This window comes from Xiphophorus hellerii, chromosome 23 (genome assembly GCF_003331165.1).
Source record: "Xiphophorus hellerii strain 12219 chromosome 23, Xiphophorus_hellerii-4.1, whole genome shotgun sequence".
In the NCBI taxonomy this organism is placed as follows: domain Eukaryota; kingdom Metazoa; phylum Chordata; class Actinopteri; order Cyprinodontiformes; family Poeciliidae; genus Xiphophorus; species Xiphophorus hellerii.
This window is the reverse complement of record NC_045694.1, coordinates 3,704,827-3,725,788: the sequence shown is the minus strand read 5'-3', so window position 1 is coordinate 3,725,788 and position 20,962 is coordinate 3,704,827. Positions and strand designations below refer to the sequence as shown.

Sequence of the window (20,962 nt, the reverse complement as noted above, 5' to 3'; positions counted from 1 at the left end):
ATTTATATCAGATCATGATTTCTTGGCTAATGTCAAGTTGTCGTAACGAAGACATTTTGAATAATGTTAACTTTGTATTAAAGTGTCATGATTCACCGAATGACACTTTATGACAACAGTCATAAATATTCATGAAGACTTACTCATGTTTATGACGGTGTCATGACAGTCTTATTCACAACCCGTCAAATAAAGTGTTACCACTATCGCTAACAAAACAGAAAAATGCTAAAAGAAAAGCAAACTTAGGAATACATAGAAACCCAAAATGTCACTGATTCTTGACAAAAAAAAACACTGATTTATCAACAGAATTACAACTGACAATAACCTCAATATCACAAGGGACTGTAAAATTACACCCAGCTTTTTAATTCCTTGTAGGATTTTGTCCTCTAATACTGAATGTTTGTATGAGACCATATATTGGAGAAAGAGAAATCAAGTGGTTAAAATATGATGCCAGCAGTCTTGGCTGCCTGAAAGTAGATGGTGCTTCTCTGAGTTTCTGTTCTATATCGTTTCTATGCCATGCATCATCTCTCCTCTGCCTCCCCTGTGGAAGCTTGACGTGACAAATAGCTGGATCTGCACTTTTCTGCAGCAAAACTAACACGCCCCTCATCATCGCCGGGTGCAAATTTGATCAGAACACACCCAGAATCCCCCAGCTGCTTGATGATGAATTGGCATATTAGGAACAATGTTTATGCATCAGGCCACAGCCCCCCTAGAAAATGGCAGTAAATTGCCTCTCAGACAAATCTCTGGTCTGGGATTCCAGGCGATGAATTGCGCCTCCTTCCTGGATCCCGTGTGTTCCAGGAAACTTTGTTGAAGAAGCCAGATGATATCCCTAATCAGTTCAGATTGGATGGTTGTTTACTTTGAAATTAGTGAATTTCTTGAAAACCAGGTTTAGTTTGTTTTCAAAAGCCCCGAATCTGTGTCTGCAAACTTTTGTGTCACTCAACAGGACATGTTATTAAGTTGAGCTTGGCTGAAATGTCTAATTGTCATCTTTAGCTTGGGACATTTGGAAAAATGCGTAAACAAATTACAAAAACTGTTTATCTTCCTGTTACAGTATTGTTTCAGGTGTCAGTTTCCACTGAGAGAGTGAGTTTGTGAAGTCAAGATTTGGACTCAGCTGTTCATATAAATTTCATAGGAATTATCATCAGGGGAAGCTGATCGGCCCAGCCTGGTCCTGGTCCAGACTGAGAACGTCCCAATGAAAACCAATAGCCCTGGGCTCATATAGAGCACCAGCGCGAAGACAGAGGGAACCATAAAAGGAGCAATAAAGCTAATGCGATAGAGAAAATGGCTTTCTGAATAAAGGTGTGATGAAAGCCGTGCCCCTGAAATCTGGGTGTGCAGAGCTCTGCAGAGGTGACAGTCTGATGAAGTTTATATTGGATTTTCTGAGAGTTAAATCAAAGTAACCTTAAAATACCACTACTCTTGTGTTAGATATGAAATTGATTGGCAGTATGTGTTCATAAGCTGAATAACACTGGAGGAACTGGCAATGATGTCGGCCTGTATATGAGTAACAGCACAAAGTTATAGAAACAAGAAGACATGACAAGAATTGGTTAATAGTTGGATGCAGCTAGTAAGTATGTAGGTATGTTAAAGTAAAGCATAAGACACAATAAAACCATATAAAGCACCTGCAACATAATGAACAAGAAAATATACTTTTTTAGGTATTAATTTGAATACATGAAGAGTTTTTCATCTTTCGGGTGAAATTAAACACATACAGTATGAAAGCAGATATGGCTTTCAGTAACAGTGGTCTGAAGATTGTTGTTGCAGTAATGACAACTGGTAGACTCGAGCTGTGATGAAGCCATGAAGCTAAAGGTGCAAATTGCCAGGTAACTCCTATATCAGTAGACAGGCACTGAGCTAGAAACTTAAGAAAACTTGCATGTGGTAAGAATTTGAAAAGGACTTTTTGTTGGAATGCTGCCTGGTGGCTCAAGAATACGAAACAGGGACCATTCATGGGCGTGTTTAGTTTTCCAGGGTTTTTATGTCACAAACTGGGCTCTTCACAGAACTTTTAAAGGCCTTCATGAGTGCCAGTTTGTTTGGTATTGCTCTTAGACATTTCTCTTCACTTTCTACACCTGGTCATACAGAAAACATTTTATTAAACATTTGAACTGCAATCAGTTATATCACCCATTTTTTGTGTTGTGGGTGAACTGTTGTGTTATCCATTAATGCCCAAGTTTGGCATTCCAATATAATGTCATCAGTTTTTAACATGTTTTTACAACTTATAAACAAAAAAGATTATTAAAAGTCTGAATATAACCGCAAAAGAAATGTTAAAAAAGTGATACAGTTGAGAGTAATGACAAAAAACAGACGACCTTCACAACACATAGTATTTTTTGCTTTCACTTACTATAGCAAAACATCATGTCAGTTTGTTTTTATATATAAATTGTATAATGTTTTATGTAGTCCAAGAGAGCTACATTCAGTCATTCACCAATGCATTAACCCGCTAACGGTTGCACGCTACGTTGTAGCCACAGCTATATCATACATTTTCGTGGAAGACACTTTTTTGTCATAATTTCATATCTGGTGGGCATGTGTCCTGTCATTCAGACGGTGTGGAAATCTCGTTCATTGTCCGTTTAAATGCAATCACAAAATGCCCACCAGTTTGCAACCAGCATTCATCCTGCCCCTCTCCATCCCTCTGCTTGTGTTTGCAGGTTTGCATCTGAATCACGGGGCTGGTGGGGGCCCAGCACTCGGCCACGTGGACCAGATTGATGTCATTGTCTCGGCACACTGACCTTTGCTGTAATACCCACGGCAGACATCACAAACTCTCACATCAATTTAGTCCAATTGGATGTGGCATGTCTTGGCTAACTCAATTTGTGGAGAAATGCACCTGTCTCTGCCTTCCCTCCCTATAGATTTGCTAAAGGGAGGGGGGAAGCAGAGAAAGGGAGAGTGAAGGGAGAGCTTTTGGAGTGAGATGCTCCTGGTCTACTCCCCGTCTCCTTCCTCACCCCTAGAAACACTCACCCGTATGCATATAAACACCAACTTCTTTTTTTTTCTCCATCCCTCAGCTCTTTTCCCTCGGCCTTACTTTGCAGATGTACCGTCTCTGCACCAACATACGCCCCAAACAGCCAGTGTTGGTTTGTTTGCCTCTGTGTGTGTTTTCCAAGGTCTGGGGAGAGCGTCTGGGAGGAGCAGAAGGAGAGCCATTAGCCCAGCAGTAATCAGATTAGAGAGACGTTAAAGGGGGATGTGAATTTAAACAGCCAGCAGAGAGAACAAGAGGAAAACTTGGAGGTGTTATTAAGGTTGTTCATTACTCATACGCCCTGAATGTGCATGCTTATGTGCAGCTTATGATAAAGTGTGGCTTGCAAGGTGACTTTTGTATACAGCTTCTACGCATTTGAGAAGTGGAACAGTTTGTTCCCAGAATGTTAGTTTATTGTATTGTAATGTTAAAAAATAGTTGAGCAATGGTTTTCAGTCATTTATAGGTCAGATTTACACTATATATACTGTCATTATTTACTAAACCAACATGGAGCCAAAACTGAAACTAAAATATCTCTACGGAGGGGATTTAGTGTAGATGCAGTGAAGTTTTGGTGTATACTCGGCATGAACAAGGTTAGCTGTTTCTACTCAGGTAATGCATTACATCAGTGTGTGTCCTCAGAGAGAGAGGGGGCTCCATCTGTGTGTTTAAGAGTGTGTGCTTTATGCAAAGTGTTCAAGCTGTCAAAGATGAATAATATGTGTTGGGATCTGAGCATTAGGTAATGAACAGCATGCTGTGAGGTGAAGCATAACACCACCAACCTCCCCCCCCTCCCCCGCTTTGCACACCCATAATGTTTACTTGTAAACACTTTCCTTGTGAGAACTTGCATTTACTCCCCACTGGGTTTATTGAAGATAAAAATCTTACTCGGTACCTAAAAAGTACAGAAACATAGAAAAAAAAACACGCTAAGCGGCTTTTTTGGAAATTCTTGGAGGTAAAAATGTAGATGATGTGTCTACAAGTGAGACTGGAGCCTAAGAAGGGAGGCCCAGACTTTCCTCTGCTAGGCCACTGATAGAACTCTGTGTATAAATGTCCTGTCTGATACAGTACTGTGCAAATTTTAGCCTTACTGTTCACAGTGAAACAAAATGTTTAGATAGGTTGAAAAATAATTCACTGTTTGCTTTTAATCAACACACTCAATCAAAACTATGGTTGAGGGATGGTCAAATGTATGCTCATTTGTGACTGAAACTGTATTATATTAGTTTTTTTTAATACATTGTATTAAAAATGCTCATTGTATTTTAATCCCTGTAGTGCTCATGTCAGCTGATCCAGAGACTATAGCTGGAAATTAGCCTTTTTGGCAAAGCTAGCATATTTACAGTAATGTGTATTAATGTGCACTGTCTTTGTATTTTTTAAACATATAAACAAACATCATCGGTTCAGCAGTGAAAGTTTGATAATACGCTAAACAGGAATCCTTTTCCAACCTGTTCCATTAAGAAATGTCTCTATTTTCATAAAACCACACATGGCTGAAGTCCAGTACTCTGTCTTCAGCAGGATGTGACCAATTTGTGTTGAAGGCACAGACAGTGTCTTTTAACATGACTAACTGCTGTCATCCTTCTGTCTAGGGATGGTAGAGTTTTGAATTTATATTATATTAAATAATAACACCACAGAATTAGAACTGTTTTGTATTTATGTTTGACTTGATAAAATTCCTTTTTGTGCTATAACACTGAAATAAATACAATGATTACACTGTTTTAAGATATTAACTAAAAAAATTTAATTCTTTGAAGTTGGTTGCAAATGAAGTATTGCAGTTTGGGCTTTTTTATTGTCCATAAAGCTGCTTGCAAGTGTTACTAGAAGCCTCTGGTAAATATTTACCAAAGGCCCGTCATATTTTAAATACTCATTTGGCTCAGAGAGAATATGTTGCAACAAAATGTAGCATTAGAACCACTTTGCATAAATTCACAACCCTAATAAGAAGTCTAAGCTAAAAGCTCTCCTTTGGAGATTGAACTGATGTGAGTTTGTGTGCATTTTAATAAAGAAAAGGTCAATATTTCATTTTCATAACATCCGTACTCTTTCAAACCCTTTTCTCTACCCACATGCAATACAGATTTACATCTCATTTAACTATTTTGAAAGACGTTTAAAGCCATGTACAGACATGGAACATACAAAAAACATTTTGAGATAACATTCGGAGGTCTTATAGATTTTGCCTGCAGTGGTATTGACAGGTGAGTCAATAAGCCAGCAGGGTAAAGACAAAGCTAACCTTACTATTCACTTAATATCGACTTGAGTGGAGTCTCCTGGAGATCACAGTGAAAAAAGCAATGCAAGGCAAAATACCAGAAGGCTCTGCATGATGTTCCCGGTGTTCATGTGATGACTGATGAAGGAAGAAGTGTTGCAACATGACTCACAGAGCCACTTTAACACCAGGTGTGTGCATTATAAACTGAGTTGATAGATTTAACTTCAAATGAGCAGTTCTGTGTGCCCTATGTTTACTTTCTAGCATTTTATCTAGAAGTCTCTTTAGTATTTTATAACCTGTAACAGAACCTAAATGTTATCATAGCTCCAGTAAAGGTAAATAAATGATTTACCATTGATCTCCAGCTGAGGTATAATCCAGTAGTAGTAAGAACAGTGGAAAATAATGTGGTGCAGTCTTTCTGTAAACTCATTCAATACACCCATAAAATAGGTGATTTATCTCAAAGTCATGTGGGCTAAAGTTTTCTTTCGATTTTTTTTATTACTTATTCTTTAATTTACATGAACACTTTTATTAAATAATGCCAAATTGCAATAGAACATAAATTCTGGAGAACTCAGGGCTGAGAAGTCACAATCCGGACAGCTACGAAAGTGTGCTATGGCAATTTAAAGATAAAGAATCATAGAGTTATATGTTTCTTGTGTTTAGTTGAAGATGTGGACTCATAGTAATGTATCCACACAGTTTACACATAAATTAAAGGTTTGTGTCTCCTGCTGAACTGTTGACCTTTGGGATTGTTTTGTTGAGCAGTGAGAGATTTGTTTACATCACAAACTCTATTGTTTTTTACTTAGTTTTTTTAATTGTAAACCAACACACTGCATGCGGCACATGGTTTTACAGTGGAATGGAAGTAATGGTTTTAACTTTTGTTTCCAAATGCAGATCTGAAAAGTGTGGTGTGAATTTTTCTTAATTGCCCTATGTTCTGCCACCTTTAAATGAAATCCAGTACATCCAACTGGCTTCAGAGATCACCCAGTTTGTAAACAGACTTCATCTGTGTGTAATATAACCTCAATATGAAACTGTTTTGTGAAAGTGTCAGAAATTTGTTAGGGGACATTAATGAGTAAACAGCTCAAAAACGACTAAGGAAAGCAGATAAGATATAATCTGGAGATTTTAAAATCAAAATTAAGATATAAAATAAGATCACAAGCTCTCAGCCCCTTACAGTGCTCTGTTCAATCCATCAACTATTAATTGTGTGCTCCACAAGTTTGGTATTTATAGAAGACATCATGCAGAGCCAAGGAGAAAGGAAGAAAATTGAGAAAAAAAGTATTTTGGGTTTCTTCAGCAGGAACAGGGAAGTTGAATAGAGTTGATGGAAGGAGCTAAATATACATGGTAACCCTGGAGTATAATTTGTTGGAAGTTGAAAAAGAGTTTAAATAGGGGAGGAAATTCACCTTGAAGCAAAACAATAACAGTAAACATGCAGCCACAAATACAATGCAATGATTTAGTTTAAAGCAGACTCCCCTATAATAACAGCCAACCAAAATCTAAATCCCATTAGAATCTGTGGTAAGACTTGAAAATTAACCTCACAGATGCCCTTTATCCAATCTGATTGACATTGAACTGCTATGCAAAGAACTGGCAAAGAAATGTTGTGCTCCAGATGTAAAAAGTTGGAAGCAACATAAGACATGCAATTGTAATTTCAGTGATAGATGGATCTTCAAGGTTTTAACTCAGAGATCTGAAAAAAAACCCTCAAACTACTGAAAACTGCACTTATTTGTAAAAATGTTGAAAACCAAAAATTATTTTCTTTCCCCTTCACAATTATTTGTTGGTTTATCAGATTATATCCAAATGAAAAATGCAGAAGTATGTGATAATGTGACGAATTGAGATAAATTCAAGACATATGAAGACTTTTCCCCAGTGCTTTTTTAAATAATGATCATAAAACTCAATATTTTTCTCTTTATCTTGAATTAGATTTTTTTTTTACCTAAATACATTAGAATAAATTTTCTGAAATGTCTTCATTCCTGGCTGATTGGTGAAAGTTAATCAGTCAACTGGTATTATTCATCTTAGTTAATCACAGCTCAATTTATCAGGTCCTTTGTTGAACATGTTACTAAAGGAAAATAAATGGATTCTGGGCCAACTGTCCGGCCGCCCTGCTCCAGAGGGCATGAGGTCAACCAAATAAAGAAAAGTTAGCTTAAGCATGAGGAATGTTTTGTGCGTTCAGAAGAAATCCATTTCATAAAAAATATTTTAGAAAATATCATGGTTGTAGTTCATTGAGTAAAATTTCTGATACAGTGCAACTGAAGACAACTATTTGTATTTTCTAAAATCTCAATTTACTTCTCAGAACAGTATAAATCATTTTGCTGTTTATTATATATGAAGAAAAAAGGGAGTATTATTTTTAACAACAATTTAGCCTAAAGTGTAAAACCAACCAGCTGTCATGTTTTATGTTTATAGCAGAAATCTGTAAAAGTTTTGCAAACTGACAAATTGTAAAATGATTCATATTTTCCTGCCAGCTGTTCAGGAGGCCACAGTTTTGTATCAAAAACATTTGGTAAAAATTTCAGCTGAAATCACAAACTGAAAATGATCATTTAGATTTTTAAACTGGCAGTCTGTGCAGAGGTTATCTGCAGTTTGTATTGGATGATTAGATACGATAAGAAGATAAGACAATAATAGAAAAGAGAACATGATCAATAAAATATAGTTTTTTTGTTTTGCTTTGTTTTGCTGGTTTTATGTACTTCACTTATCAGGGAAAATATGATCTACCTTGAATTAATACTGCATTGTAGTGGGAGTACCCCTTAGGGATCTCTGTAGAAGTGGTGAGAGTCAGCACACACATGCATAAAGCTGCAAGGAAAAAAGAATATAATTTCTTAAAGTTTTATCTCTGTCATTTTTAACCTAACATGAGAGAGTGGTCATTAATCCTCCAACTACTGCAGCAGATTCAGTCTTCATCCATATTTCTTTCTCAAAGACAGCGGGAATTCTGGGAAATGTAGTGAATCACCAGCTGAGGTAGACGATGAGAGTTTCCCTCACCTGGAAGAATAAATTACAACCCATTATCACAAAAATTAAATCTACTGAGTGTTAGTTTTGTTTAAAGAGAACAACAGCACGTATGCACAAAGTCATATAAACTATATATTTTTTCTTCCTTTTGTTTCCAGCCAAAGGTCCAATCAGTGACCTATTCGAGCCACATAGCAGTGTGACCCCCGTGCCCCCTCACACCACTGTGGCGACCCGTCCCTTTGCCTCGCTCCCCTCCAGAATGCTGAGGCATCACTGCTCCTGAGCACACAGTCCAGCAGCACCCCCTGACCCTGCGCTGTCCCCCATTATAGAGCAGTCAGAAAGCTTTTAGGGGCTCCGGTAACGCTGAAAGATTGATGGCGTAAAATGGGGAGGAGGAGGGGGGAAGAGCAGGTGGTTAAGAAGAGAATGTCCTGCTTAATGGGTTGCCAGGAATGTAATTCAATAATTATGAAAAGTGACTCAGGAGAGCTGGCTGGATGGATGGATGGCTGGATGGCTGCTGAGGGAGGCGGGGAGCTCGTCCAGTCTTACTGCCTCAACGTCCTCAACATCCTGAAGCGACAGAAACAGGTGAGCAGATTTCTCACTCCCAGTCAGTCTTTACTTGTAAAGAATAGTCAAATACAAACAGTATGTGACCTGCATTATTATCAAAATATGATTTTTATTTTGTAGTGTTGGACTTCCCTGACATAATTTACCTAAAATATAAAAAACTGTTAAATTATTATTTTTTTAAAATCAAAATAACACCACTCATTTAATTGTGTGATGATAAACAATTAACATAGATGCCAAACATTTAGATTAAACTATTTGACGTGTTAACATCAGCTATACAAGAAAGTAAGTACAGGCTGTAAAAGTTCCTTGCAAAAAATAAATGAAAATCTTTACTCAAAGGTGCAAATATCACAAGAAAATATTTATGGATTTGGTTTTCAATCTCACAGAGTCTCAAAATGCAATTCCTGTCCTGTTTGGGATGTCTTTAAAAATTTTATTTTTGTAGATAAAACTTTTATTAAAGCTACTCTAACTCTTATTAATTATAATTAGATTACTAAAAGTTATGACACTGTACATAAAGCATATACCAGAATAAAAATAATAGATTTTTTGTTTTATCTTTAATGTAGTAAATTAATTTTCTCACAAGAATACACTAAGCTGAATGAAAGAGCCATGTAAAGCAGAAATTTATATTCATGGTTTATTAACTGTTATATAAGTGCAAAGTTTAAATGTCTGAGGTGAAAATTGTTATAATTGTCTACAGCTTGGTATTTTTAATATGTTTAGAAAAAGTATAGTAATACAGATAAATAGTGATTTAGTGTGTGTTTCACTTTGTGCTAACCACCAATAATCAATTTTGAAAAGTTGTAAAAGTATCATGTACACGTACACTTTAAGATTAAATTTATGACCAGGTACTGTAGTACTACTTTCCTTCACTGTAATGCACCTTCTAATTGAATTAAGTAATTTACTGTTACTCACAGGAGGACAGCTGATGTGAAACACCAAATTATAGTGGAGTTCATGACTCATCAAAGGACGGGATAAAACCATCCAGGACTTTGAAGATGATTCAGTAGTTCTTTCAGTTTTTTCCTGCTGGCTTACTCTGCTCAGCCACACATTCTTCCATTGTCAGGTGAGTTATCCTCCTCTGAAGAGAAAGATCCTTTTGTGTGCATCATCTCAGATAACATTTTTTGTTTGGAGGTACTTGAGAGAAAACCACTCTGGATATAATAAGATGTAAGATCAGCTGATGTTGGCTTGTGATGTTTTCACTTCAGTTCTTTTAGTGCCTCCTGCCTGCACTTAGTAAAGCACTTTGTAATTGCTGATTTTGAGTGCAGTTTACATTAGATGCTGAAGACATATGCAAGGCTCTTTTTTTTTTCAAACTGAACCCATTAGCCAGTGAAGATGTTAAATCATCTGATACATCTCAGAAAGTTAGCCAGAGAAAGGAGCTGTGGTTTGTTTATAACACATGTTGGAGCATCCAGGCCCTCAGCCTTCTGCTGTCACTCCAGGTCTGATGGCCTTAGCTGTTTTTGTAAAGGTAAACTCTTGACTATCTCTTGAAACTAGCCCTGCAATATTTACAAATATGAGTTAAATAAAAAATTTTTTTAAAACTTTGGGTAGCTACAAATATAGCTTACTACCCTCAAGCCTACACAAAGCTATCTTATCAAAAGAGCTCTACAACAAAATACATGACAAATTTAATAGGTGAATAATTTTCTTAAGACTTCAACATTTGAACTAAGACATTTCATCCAATGTGCTTGAAAAATGTAAAACGTATACACTCAATCAACCTTACATGCATAGGGGAATCTATTTTTCGTCCACCTCTCAAGCCTGGTCATTGTGTAAAGAATGACCAGAGGAAAGGCATTACTGAAAATGTTTCTTTTGGGTAAAATGGCATTTTCCTTTCCACTGTTGCCACCTGTGAACGACTGCTACAAAGTTAGCAATCAACTTTCTACTGTAGCTGCCTGCACTGGATGAGGAGTTGCAGACAAATCAAAGATTTAATTGTATGCATTTACTTGAAGAGAAATGTTTTTCCAGTTAGATTAATAAACAACACTTCACTGTTTAAAAACTAGTATTGGACTGGAATGTATTGAATTTCATTTAGATTTTTTTTCTGTATATTTATGGCTATAAATTAGATATGTTTGTATTAAATTAAATTAAATTAAAAGTGCAGTGGGACAACATTTACTGTAAGCTGGTTATAAATAAATAAACTTAATTAAACTGAATCAAAATCTCAGTAAAACACACAGACGTTTGTGGCTGCAAAGTGAACAAATATGAAAAAGATTCAAGGGATGCAAATACTTTTGCAAAGCGTTGTATATATATTGTCTTTTTTATTTTTAGATTTTGGTCAAACATTTCTTGTCAACATTTGTAGTTTTATTTATATTTGTAATGTAGCCCTCACTTAAGCAATATTAGTAAATAAGTGAGTTTTGGGTTCTTTACTTCAGTATACTCTCTACTATTTAATTTGAATCTCTCTAATGCTTTTGGGTCAATCAGCATTTGAACACTACTACAGTAAATTACACTACACACTGTGTAAAGTGAACTCAGTAACCCTTTTTAATTAGGCAATAATAATAATAAAATAAGGAAATGGCAGGTTTTTGGGTTTCAGGCAAAACAGAGCATTGTTCCAACAGTACAATGAATCTCCATAAACAGTGTAAACACCAGTTATATAACCCACTATTGTAAAAATCTAACCTAATGCCGGCAGAAAATATACTCTATGTTGCAGGCCTGTTCCGATGCTCATGCATGTAGGAATCCCACCGACTCAACAGTTCAGAGCCTCTTCACTCAATGAGCAAAATATTAAAGTACAACTCAGTACCTTGTGGAATCGTGATTTTCCATAGATGAATCCGGGCAATACTTCGTCCTGTGTTCAGATGGACCTTAAAGCGATCCGAAGAAACAGCGGTTCAGGAATGATACAGTTGTGTGGTTTCCATGCGCTCTCCACGTGCTCCACAAATACTGGCCCTCAGTTCCCACGTTGCCAGAGGTACTCTGAGCGACGCGGGCACTCAGAGTGACTATCTGGAGTCCGGGTCTCGTTATCCAGTCCGGTAACGATCTTCTGTAAACCTTTAAGTTCCACTCTAGCAGCGAAACAGCGGCCTACAGTAGTCCATGTTAGCGAACCGCTGGGTTAGCTTCGCTCTAACTCCCGAGTAAATACAGCAGCAAATAAACAAACATACAGTCCAACAGCTTCTCTTTGAAACTCTACTGTGTCCTGCTAACTTGCATACTGTATATTATAACTTCTCCTTACGACAAGTCTCAGCTTACTTACTTCGAAACCAGCTAACTGCTCCTCCTCCGCTATCACCTCTCTCGCTCAACCAACTCTCTGCTCCGCTCTTCTTCGCTGCTTTTTTCTTCTCTTCACACCTGTGCTACCTTCACAGACCGTACTCCCGTAGGAAAATACAATTTTCACTGGCAATTCCCCACAAAGTAAAGATAACTTATTTTAAACAATGCAAACATATTTTTATTAGCTTCATATGAACTTTGAAATGTTACTTGAAACAAAAGGATATAATAAATGAACTTATCCTTGCTATTTATTATCTTATAAATCTTTTATGTTTTTACTATCCAGGTTACACCCTCCCCCCACTAAATGTCTGGTGTCCTCAACAGACTACCAAAGAACTACAAAAACTTCAAGAATAGGATGAACCTAAATAGAATACCCTAGGGGTGTTAATCTTTACCTATAGTAATGACAACCCCTCGATGGATAATAGTAATAGGCTGATCACTAGCTTTCCCTGGCTCATCATAGGTTAATCGAACCACTGGTTTAATCTGTCTCTTTGGCCTTAATTTAGGAGTGTCGTACAACTGATTACGAGTTTGTGGTTTTGGAGTTTTGACAGATGGGCCGACTCTGGAATTCAAATCACGTTCTGGGGCAGAATCTTGTTCATCTTCTCCATATTGGTCAGGCTCCTCATGAAAATCCTTCACTGAATTTGCCTCAGACTCACTGCCCTGAATGGATCCGCTATCCTCCAGTTGCAGTTCCTCATCACTGCTATCCGTAGCATCTTTTTCATCAGCAACATTGTCCTGTTCATTCCCACTGGCCTCTTGTGCAGCTGCTTCAAATCTGATAGTGTGTCTCAATCCTTCTTTCACTCTGTCACGAGTGTAGTAGCGTTTTTGAGGCTCATAGTACTCATATTCTGAGGCCGAATCAGACTCCAAGGATAGCTGAGGTTCAGACACAACTGTAGTCTGCTTTGGTGTCTTGATTTTTGCTTTCTGTCTATTCGAACAATGCCGGCCCTCTGCAGGGGTGGGCAATCTCACTTGTTGGTCAATAGGAAGGATGTGATCTCTGTGGATTGTTTTCAGATGACCACTTCCGTTCTCTTTCTTCAGTTGGTAGACAGGAAGATTGGGCATTTTCCCAACAACCTGATAAGGTATAGGACTCCATCTTGTTTGCAACTTATGCTTCCCTTTTAGACCCCAGTTCTTTAGCAAGACTCTGTCTCCTACTTCTACAGTCTGGAAACCAACTTTTCTGTCATAAGCCGTTTTATTCTTTTGATGGACTTTGTCTGCTGTCTCGGACGCAAGCTTATAGGCTTGATGAAGGTCTTCCTTTAACTTCGACACATAGTGCGAGTGACTCTCATCAGCTTTGTCAGTTGTCGTCTCAAAGCACAAGTCTACTGGCAATCTGGCTTCACGACCAAACATTAAAAAATAGGGTGAAAACCCAGTTGCATCACACCTGGTACTGTTGTATGCATGGACCAAATAAGGAACATGCTGGCTCCACTGACGTTTCTTTTCGGTGCTTAGAGTACCCAACATCGAAAGCAATGTTCGATTGAACCGTTCTGGCTGAGGGTCTCCTTGCGGATGGTATGGGGTAGTCCGTGATTTTCGTATCCCCATAGTCTTCAGTAAGTCTTTAATCAGGCGACTCTCAAAGTCTCGTCCCTGATCAGAATGGATACGAGCTGGTAAACCATAGTGGACGAAAAACTTATCCACTAAGGTTTTGGCCACTGTTCGAGATGTCTGATTCTTGGTTGGGAACGCCTGGGCATAACGTGTAAAGTGGTCGGTGACCACTAAAACATTGCTCATCCCTCTTGAATCAGTCTCCATCGAGAGAAAATCAATGCACACAAGATCCAATGGACCACTACTGGAGATCTGGTGAAGTGGTGCAGCTTTCTGGGCAGGAGTCTTGCGTGTTATGCATTCACCACATCTTTTGATATGTTGCTCAATGTCTTGACTCATTCTTGGCCAGTAGAACCTCTGACGGAGTAAATCCAAAGTTCTCTCTATGCCTAGGTGTCCTGAGTCATTGTGCACTGATCTCAATACAACATCATGGAAGATCTTTGGCAGGACTAACTGATGAATCTCCCCACCTGAGTGACGCTTGGTGATGCGATAAAGCAGACCATCTTTCAGTATGGTCAATTTGTCTTTCTCTCTTTTCAGAAGCAACAGCTCTGGACTGGTGCCAGACCACTGATTAAGCGTAACTGCCTGGACAGCTGGACCAATGACTGAGTCATCTTTTTGCGCCTGAACAAGATCAGCTTTTGAAACATGTTCTAGAGACTGCAATTCCATTCTCAGTGGGAATGCATATATGTCTGGTATGCATTCTGGGGAAGCTCCAGTTTGGTCTACACATCTGGTTGAACACTCTGGGTTTTCTGATACCTGCAGCCTCCTGCAGATGGATTTAACAGCTGCCTCAGGTATAGTCTCCCATTCGGTGTCATCAACAAAGTTCCTGGAGAGGATGTCCGCATCTATGTTGTGCTTGCCTGGACGATAAAGAACATCAAAGTCGTACGTAGACAAAGCAGCCAACCATCTATGTCCCACTGCATTGAGTTTGGCAGTGGACAGAACATAAGTCAAGGGGTTATTGTCAGTACGTACTGAGAAGCGCGCCCCATAGAGGTAGTCATGGAAGCGATCCACCACCGCCCACTTTAATGACAGAAACTCAAGCTGATGTATAGGGTACCGCTTCTCAGACTGACTTAGTTTCCTGCTGGCAAAGGCAACTGGCCTTAGTTCCCCTTCTTGTAGCTGGTATAGTACAGCCCCCAGTCCCTTGAAGCTAGCATCCACATGGAGCTCATAGGGCTTTGTAGGATCAGCGAAGGCTAGTACTGGTGCATGTGTTAGGCAATGGATAATCTGATGAAAAGCTTGTTTGCAGCAGTCATCCCACCGTTCTCCAAAGGGTTCCGACTCTTTCAGGTAGGACTTATTGAGGTCTGGACTCTTTTTCTTGCTCTTTTGTGTTGGAGCATAGCCTTTAGTCAGTTCAGTGAGGGGTCTCATAATCGCTGCATAGTTAGCAATAAATCTCCTATAGTATCCACAGAAGCCTAAAAAGGATCTTAGAGACTTTAGGTCATGAGGCTGAGGCCAGGCGGTCACTGCCTCAATCTTCTGTGGATCAGGAGAGACACCCTCAGCAGACACAATGTGCCCAAGGTATTTCACCTGCGGTAGACAAAATTGGCATTTGTCCAGGGAGAGCTTCAATCCGGCTTCCCCAAGACGATCCAGGACTTTAATGAGTCGCTCCTCGTGTTCCTCCAGCGACTTTCCAAAAACAATCAAGTCATCCAAGTATACAAGGACCTGAAGGAGGTTCATATCTCCCACTGTTTTTTCCATTAGTCGCTGGAAAGTCGCAGGCGCTCCTGTTATTCCTTGTGGCATTCTCTCAAATTGGAAGAAGCCCAGTGGACAGATAAATGCCGTCTTCTCCTTATCCTCTTCTGCCATGGGAATTTGGTAGTATCCACTACGCAGGTCAAGCACTGAAAACCATTTACTGCCAGACAGAGAATCCAGGGCTTCATCAATGCAAGGGGTTGTGTATTGGTCCGGAACTGTCCGACTATTAAGGAGTCTGTAATCTATGCACATCCGTATTGTTCCGTTTTTCTTTCTAACTATAACAATCGGGGAAGCATAGGGGCTTCGAGACTCTCTAATGATGCCAGCACAGAGCAACTCTTGCAGATGTTTTCTTACATCCTCGATGTCTGCAGGTGTAAGTCGACGGGATCTTTGACGAAACGGCCTTGTGTCGACCAGACGGATGGTGTGCTCAACATTCTTTGCAAGGCCCACATCCCATTCATTAGCCGAGAAGACATGGGGGCGTTCTGCTAGTTTCTGTTTCAGCCGGTCTTTCCATTCCTCAGGCACAGGCGAGTCACCAAAATCAATCCGGTCGCTGTCAAACACTGCCCTTTCCTGTTTCTGGCAAGGCACAGAAATGACACTTTCAGTGCGGTAAATATGACCCATAATGGTTCCGATGGGAATAATGGTCTCCCTGGCAGACTGGTTCTCGACCAAAATCCTAAAGTTGTTAACTTGTACAGCATGTGAAGGCACCACCATAGGTTGCAACAAGACATCACCTGGCAAAGGAGCTAACGGAGAGGAATCAACCATCAAGATCTCCTTGCCCAGTGCCTGCTGAAAATGTACCTTGCAGGTTATCTGCACCTCTTTCCCTGGGGGTAAGGACAATGGACTAGACCCCTGCCAAATCACACAACCAACCTGGTCATCTTGGGAGCCCAGGGTGATAGAGTGTGTGGGTATATTTGCAGTTTCACCGTAAACTTGGATGCCCAGAGTTCTAGTGATGTCCCGCCCCTCTTTCCTGCATTCCTGTACCAAATTACGGACATGGCTGGTGTTGGTACCAACAATGACAGGAATCTGCTCTTCCTTTGGGCTTGGACAGATGAGAGCAAGAACCGGCACTGTATGTCTGACACCTGTTATTTCAGCAGGATACTCAATGTCCACCACAGCATACCCGAGGTAGGGGTAACTGACATTGGACTCACTTAAACCCCAAAGGTCTAGGCCAGTGACTGGGTGCATTGGGACAGAGGACAAATGGGTGTTGTACCAGGACTCAAATATTATGGTGACCTGTGATCCACTGTCGAATAAGGCCTCACAGGTCTGTCCGTTCACCTTGAGTGGTACAATGCTGGGTGGTCCAATCAGTCCTTCAGGGATTCCAGCCGGAGTGGGAGAAGTCAGAAGACCCTGCTTAACATTGCAATTGGTGTCAGTGGTATTATTCGATGAAGCAGCTGGATTTTCTTTCATTGCTCGGATAGTCTGAATGAGCTTTCTGATTACTTTGTTCTGATTTTCAGGATTTTGACACTTTGCCACAAAATGCCCTTTCTCTCCACAACGGTAACAGAATTGTTCCTCCAGAGATGGTCTGTTCCGATTGGGAGTTCTTGTTGTTGATGTAGCCTCCACTGCTGCCACCGAAGTAAGATGTACTGAGGGTTCTGGAGCAGTACCTTTCTGGGCTACCTTGTTCTGCAGTCTTCTGACTTGTTTCTTCAATGCAGCCAGTTCTTGGGTATCACTGCATTCACCGGACTGCACTGGGGATACCCTTTTCTCTTTAGCATCAGGGGACTTAGATATGCAGGTGGCAAACTTAGTCTTGAGCTCTTTAATTTCAGCTTTGAGATTTTGTAATTCTGTTTGCTCTGTTTCAGAATGTTTTGTTTGCACACGATGGACAGATGAATTAAGTTTCCTCCTCGATGCCTCATACTCTTCCTCTATGCGGATCTCACTTAAGAGCTGGAGGAAAGTTGGGGGTGAGGACTTTTTCTCTCTCAGACGCAGCTGAATTAACATGAGGTCGGAAACAACGGCTCCTCTTAGAAGTTGCTCTAGGCGTGCTTTGTCTTTGCTATAGCTTGTTAATCCTCCTCTCTGGACAACTTTAGTGAGGGACCTCTCCAAGCGCCTTAGGAAATCAGACAGCTTTTCACCTGGTTGCTGCTGCATTAATCTGAATGCAAAATAAAGATCATCTCCAGATTCAGCACTGCCAAATGCACTTTCCAATGCCTCCAAATATTCATCAGGACCTGCTTCAGGGTTCGACTCACGAACGGATTTAGCAATCTCTAACGCGGGTCCCTTTAAGCTTTCCATCAGCCTGCGCCTTTTCTCCTTGTCAGTGCAGTCACTTTCCTCTACCATGAGCCATGCCTGTTCCAACCAGTGGTCAAACGGCTCCTCACTGGGAGGGATTGGCAGGTTTCCTGAGAACAGCCTCAATCGCCGATAACCACCTTCAGCTTGTGGTTTACGTGTCTTCTCCAACAGATCGCCCACCGCTTGCAATATAGACTCAGTAGAATTTACAGGGGGATCAGAGTTGCGCTGTGGTTGAGCAGGGCTGGAAAATAAGCTTTGTATATCTTCCATAGTCTTTCCCTCAGTGTCCAGGAGACTTCTCACCCTCTGAGCGAAATCATTAGAAGCTGCACTTTCATCAAGAGTGACTATCGGCCATCTTTGACCACTGTCCGGCTCCAGCACTTCTGTTGGTGCATTCTCTCGAGGTATATTTTCTCTGCATTCACAGAGCACCATACGGCAGTTCAAGGAGGTGTGAAACTGACGGCCCCTGACTCTGACTCGCCCCAAGCATTTAATAGTCTCTAATGTTTCTTCTATCTTGGCTATCTCCACTTCTTCTGGAACCATTACCAAGAGAGCATTAGCTTCTTTCAAACCTTCACCCCGACACCACCTTTTCAGTTCCGCAGTTAGCCCAGAGCAATCTGCCATACTTCAAACCACAGTAATGAAAAATGTGAACTAGCTACTTTAAATCAAAATTTTTTTTTTTTTTTTACAGTGTTGCTTGTTCAACGCTTTTAAAAAGACCCAAAAGATCCCAGCGGTGCCTCCAATTTATGTAGCCCTCACTTAAGCAATATTAGTAAATAAGTGAGTTTTGGGTTCTTTACTTCAGTATACTCTCTACTATTTAATTTGAATCTCTCTAATGCTTTTGGGTCAATCAGCATTTGAACACTACTACAGTAAATTACACTACACACTGTGTAAAGTGAACTCAGTAACCCTTTTTAATTAGGCAATAATAATAATAAAATAAGGAAATGGCAGGTTTTTGGGTTTCAGGCAAAACAGAGCATTGTTCCAACAGTACAATGAATCTCCATAAACAGTGTAAACACCAGTTATATAACCCACTATTGTAAAAATCTAACCTAATGCCGGCAGAAAATATACTCTATGTTGCAGGCCTGTTCCGATGCTCATGCATGTAGGAATCCCACCGACTCAACAGTTCAGAGCCTCTTCACTCAATGAGCAAAATATTAAAGTACAACTCAGTACCTTGTGGAATCGTGATTTTCCATAGATGAATCCGGGCAATACTTCGTCCTGTGTTCAGATGGACCTTAAAGCGATCCGAAGAAACAGCGGTTCAGGAATGATACAGTTGTGTGGTTTCCATGCGCTCTCCACGTGCTCCACAAATACTGGCCCTCAGTTCCCACGTTGCCAGAGGTACTCTGAGCGACGCGGGCACTCAGAGTGACTATCTGGAGTCCGGGTCTCGTTATCCAGTCCGGTAACGATCTTCTGTAAACCTTTAAGTTCCACTCTAGCAGCGAAACAGCGGCCTACAGTAGTCCATGTTAGCGAACCGCTGGGTTAGCTTCGCTCTAACTCCCGAGTAAATACAGCAGCAAATAAACAAACATACAGTCCAACAGCTTCTCTTTGAAACTCTACTGTGTCCTGCTAACTTGCATACTGTATATTATAACTTCTCCTTACGACAAGTCTCAGCTTACTTACTTCGAAACCAGCTAACTGCTCCTCCTCCGCTATCACCTCTCTCGCTCAACCAACTCTCTGCTCCGCTCTTCTTCGCTGCTTTTTTCTTCTCTTCACACCTGTGCTACCTTCACAGACCGTACTCCCGTAGGAAAATACAATTTTCACTGGCAATTCCCCACAAAGTAAAGATAACTTATTTTAAACAATGCAAACATATTTTTATTAGCTTCATATGAACTTTGAAATGTTACTTGAAACAAAAGGATATAATAAATGAACTTATCCTTGCTATTTATTATCTTATAAATCTTTTATGTTTTTACTATCCAGGTTACAGTAACTATTCTGAGACTAATTTCTTTACCAACTTGGAACATGGCCTCAATGCAAACTGCAGGAACTTTGGAGTTAAAATTGTCAAAGTTCACATTCTGGTAACATTTACAAGCAAAATGTTATATCTCAATGACAATATTTGCACAGGTTTCCTTCAGTTTTTCTAGTTCTAGTTTTCTTGCCTCTTTCTGTATGTTTTTGCTCATTGGCCACTATGAACTGTTGCTGATTCTACATTACTTTTTGGTCTCATTAGATGTTGAAAGATTTCCTTGGCTGGCATGTCTATAGTGCTTTTCTAAATTTAGGAAAGTGTTAATGCAATATTCCAAAGCACAAAAACAAATGTTCTCGTTTTTTATTGTTTGCAGGGCTTCTGTTGATGTTTTCTTCAACTGTATACTTCCTCCTTTCCTCATTTCAGTATGTACCCACTTACTTACCACATTTACCAGACACACAATAAAGTGTCTACTGTGGAAGAGCAGTGTTTTACAGTTTTGATGTGATTTGCAAAGTGTAGCATATACATCTGACCCTGGCATGTCAATAAAGCCCTTCTCCAGTTGGTGAAAGTCTTTTATTCTACTCCTGCTCATCTTTCATCTGCTGTATTACATCCCTCCTCTCTCTACCCAGGGTCTACTTTTGCTCTGTGTCTTCTTCCTTTTGTTCTCCAAGATGTATTGATAATTTCCAGCAAAAATACGATTTCGGGTTATTCTACAGAGCTAAAAATCTAATAGCAGTGTCCTCAATTGAATTGTGCTTTACCGAAGTGGAGAACAATAAACAGGGAGGAGGGCTCCACTTCCAGACGCTCAACATGAGATTATTGTTCAAAAGAGATCTGATGCGATTACAGGAAGCAATAGATGATAATTACATCAGAACATGACTTTTCCTCAGCG

The 20,962-nt window shown here is 39.9% G+C and overlaps 1 long non-coding RNA gene across 1 annotated transcript; it reads left to right on the top strand.

Annotated features, from left to right (window-relative positions):
• The first annotated feature begins 1,124 nt into the window (after positions 1-1,124).
• On the top strand, positions 1,125-20,621 carry LOC116713957 (uncharacterized). Its single transcript, XR_004337960.1, has 4 exons — positions 1,125-3,356; positions 8,576-9,014; positions 9,950-10,104; positions 20,423-20,621. It is a non-coding gene; the product is annotated as an uncharacterized LOC116713957 (long non-coding RNA).
• Positions 20,622-20,962: the final 341 nt, after the last annotated feature.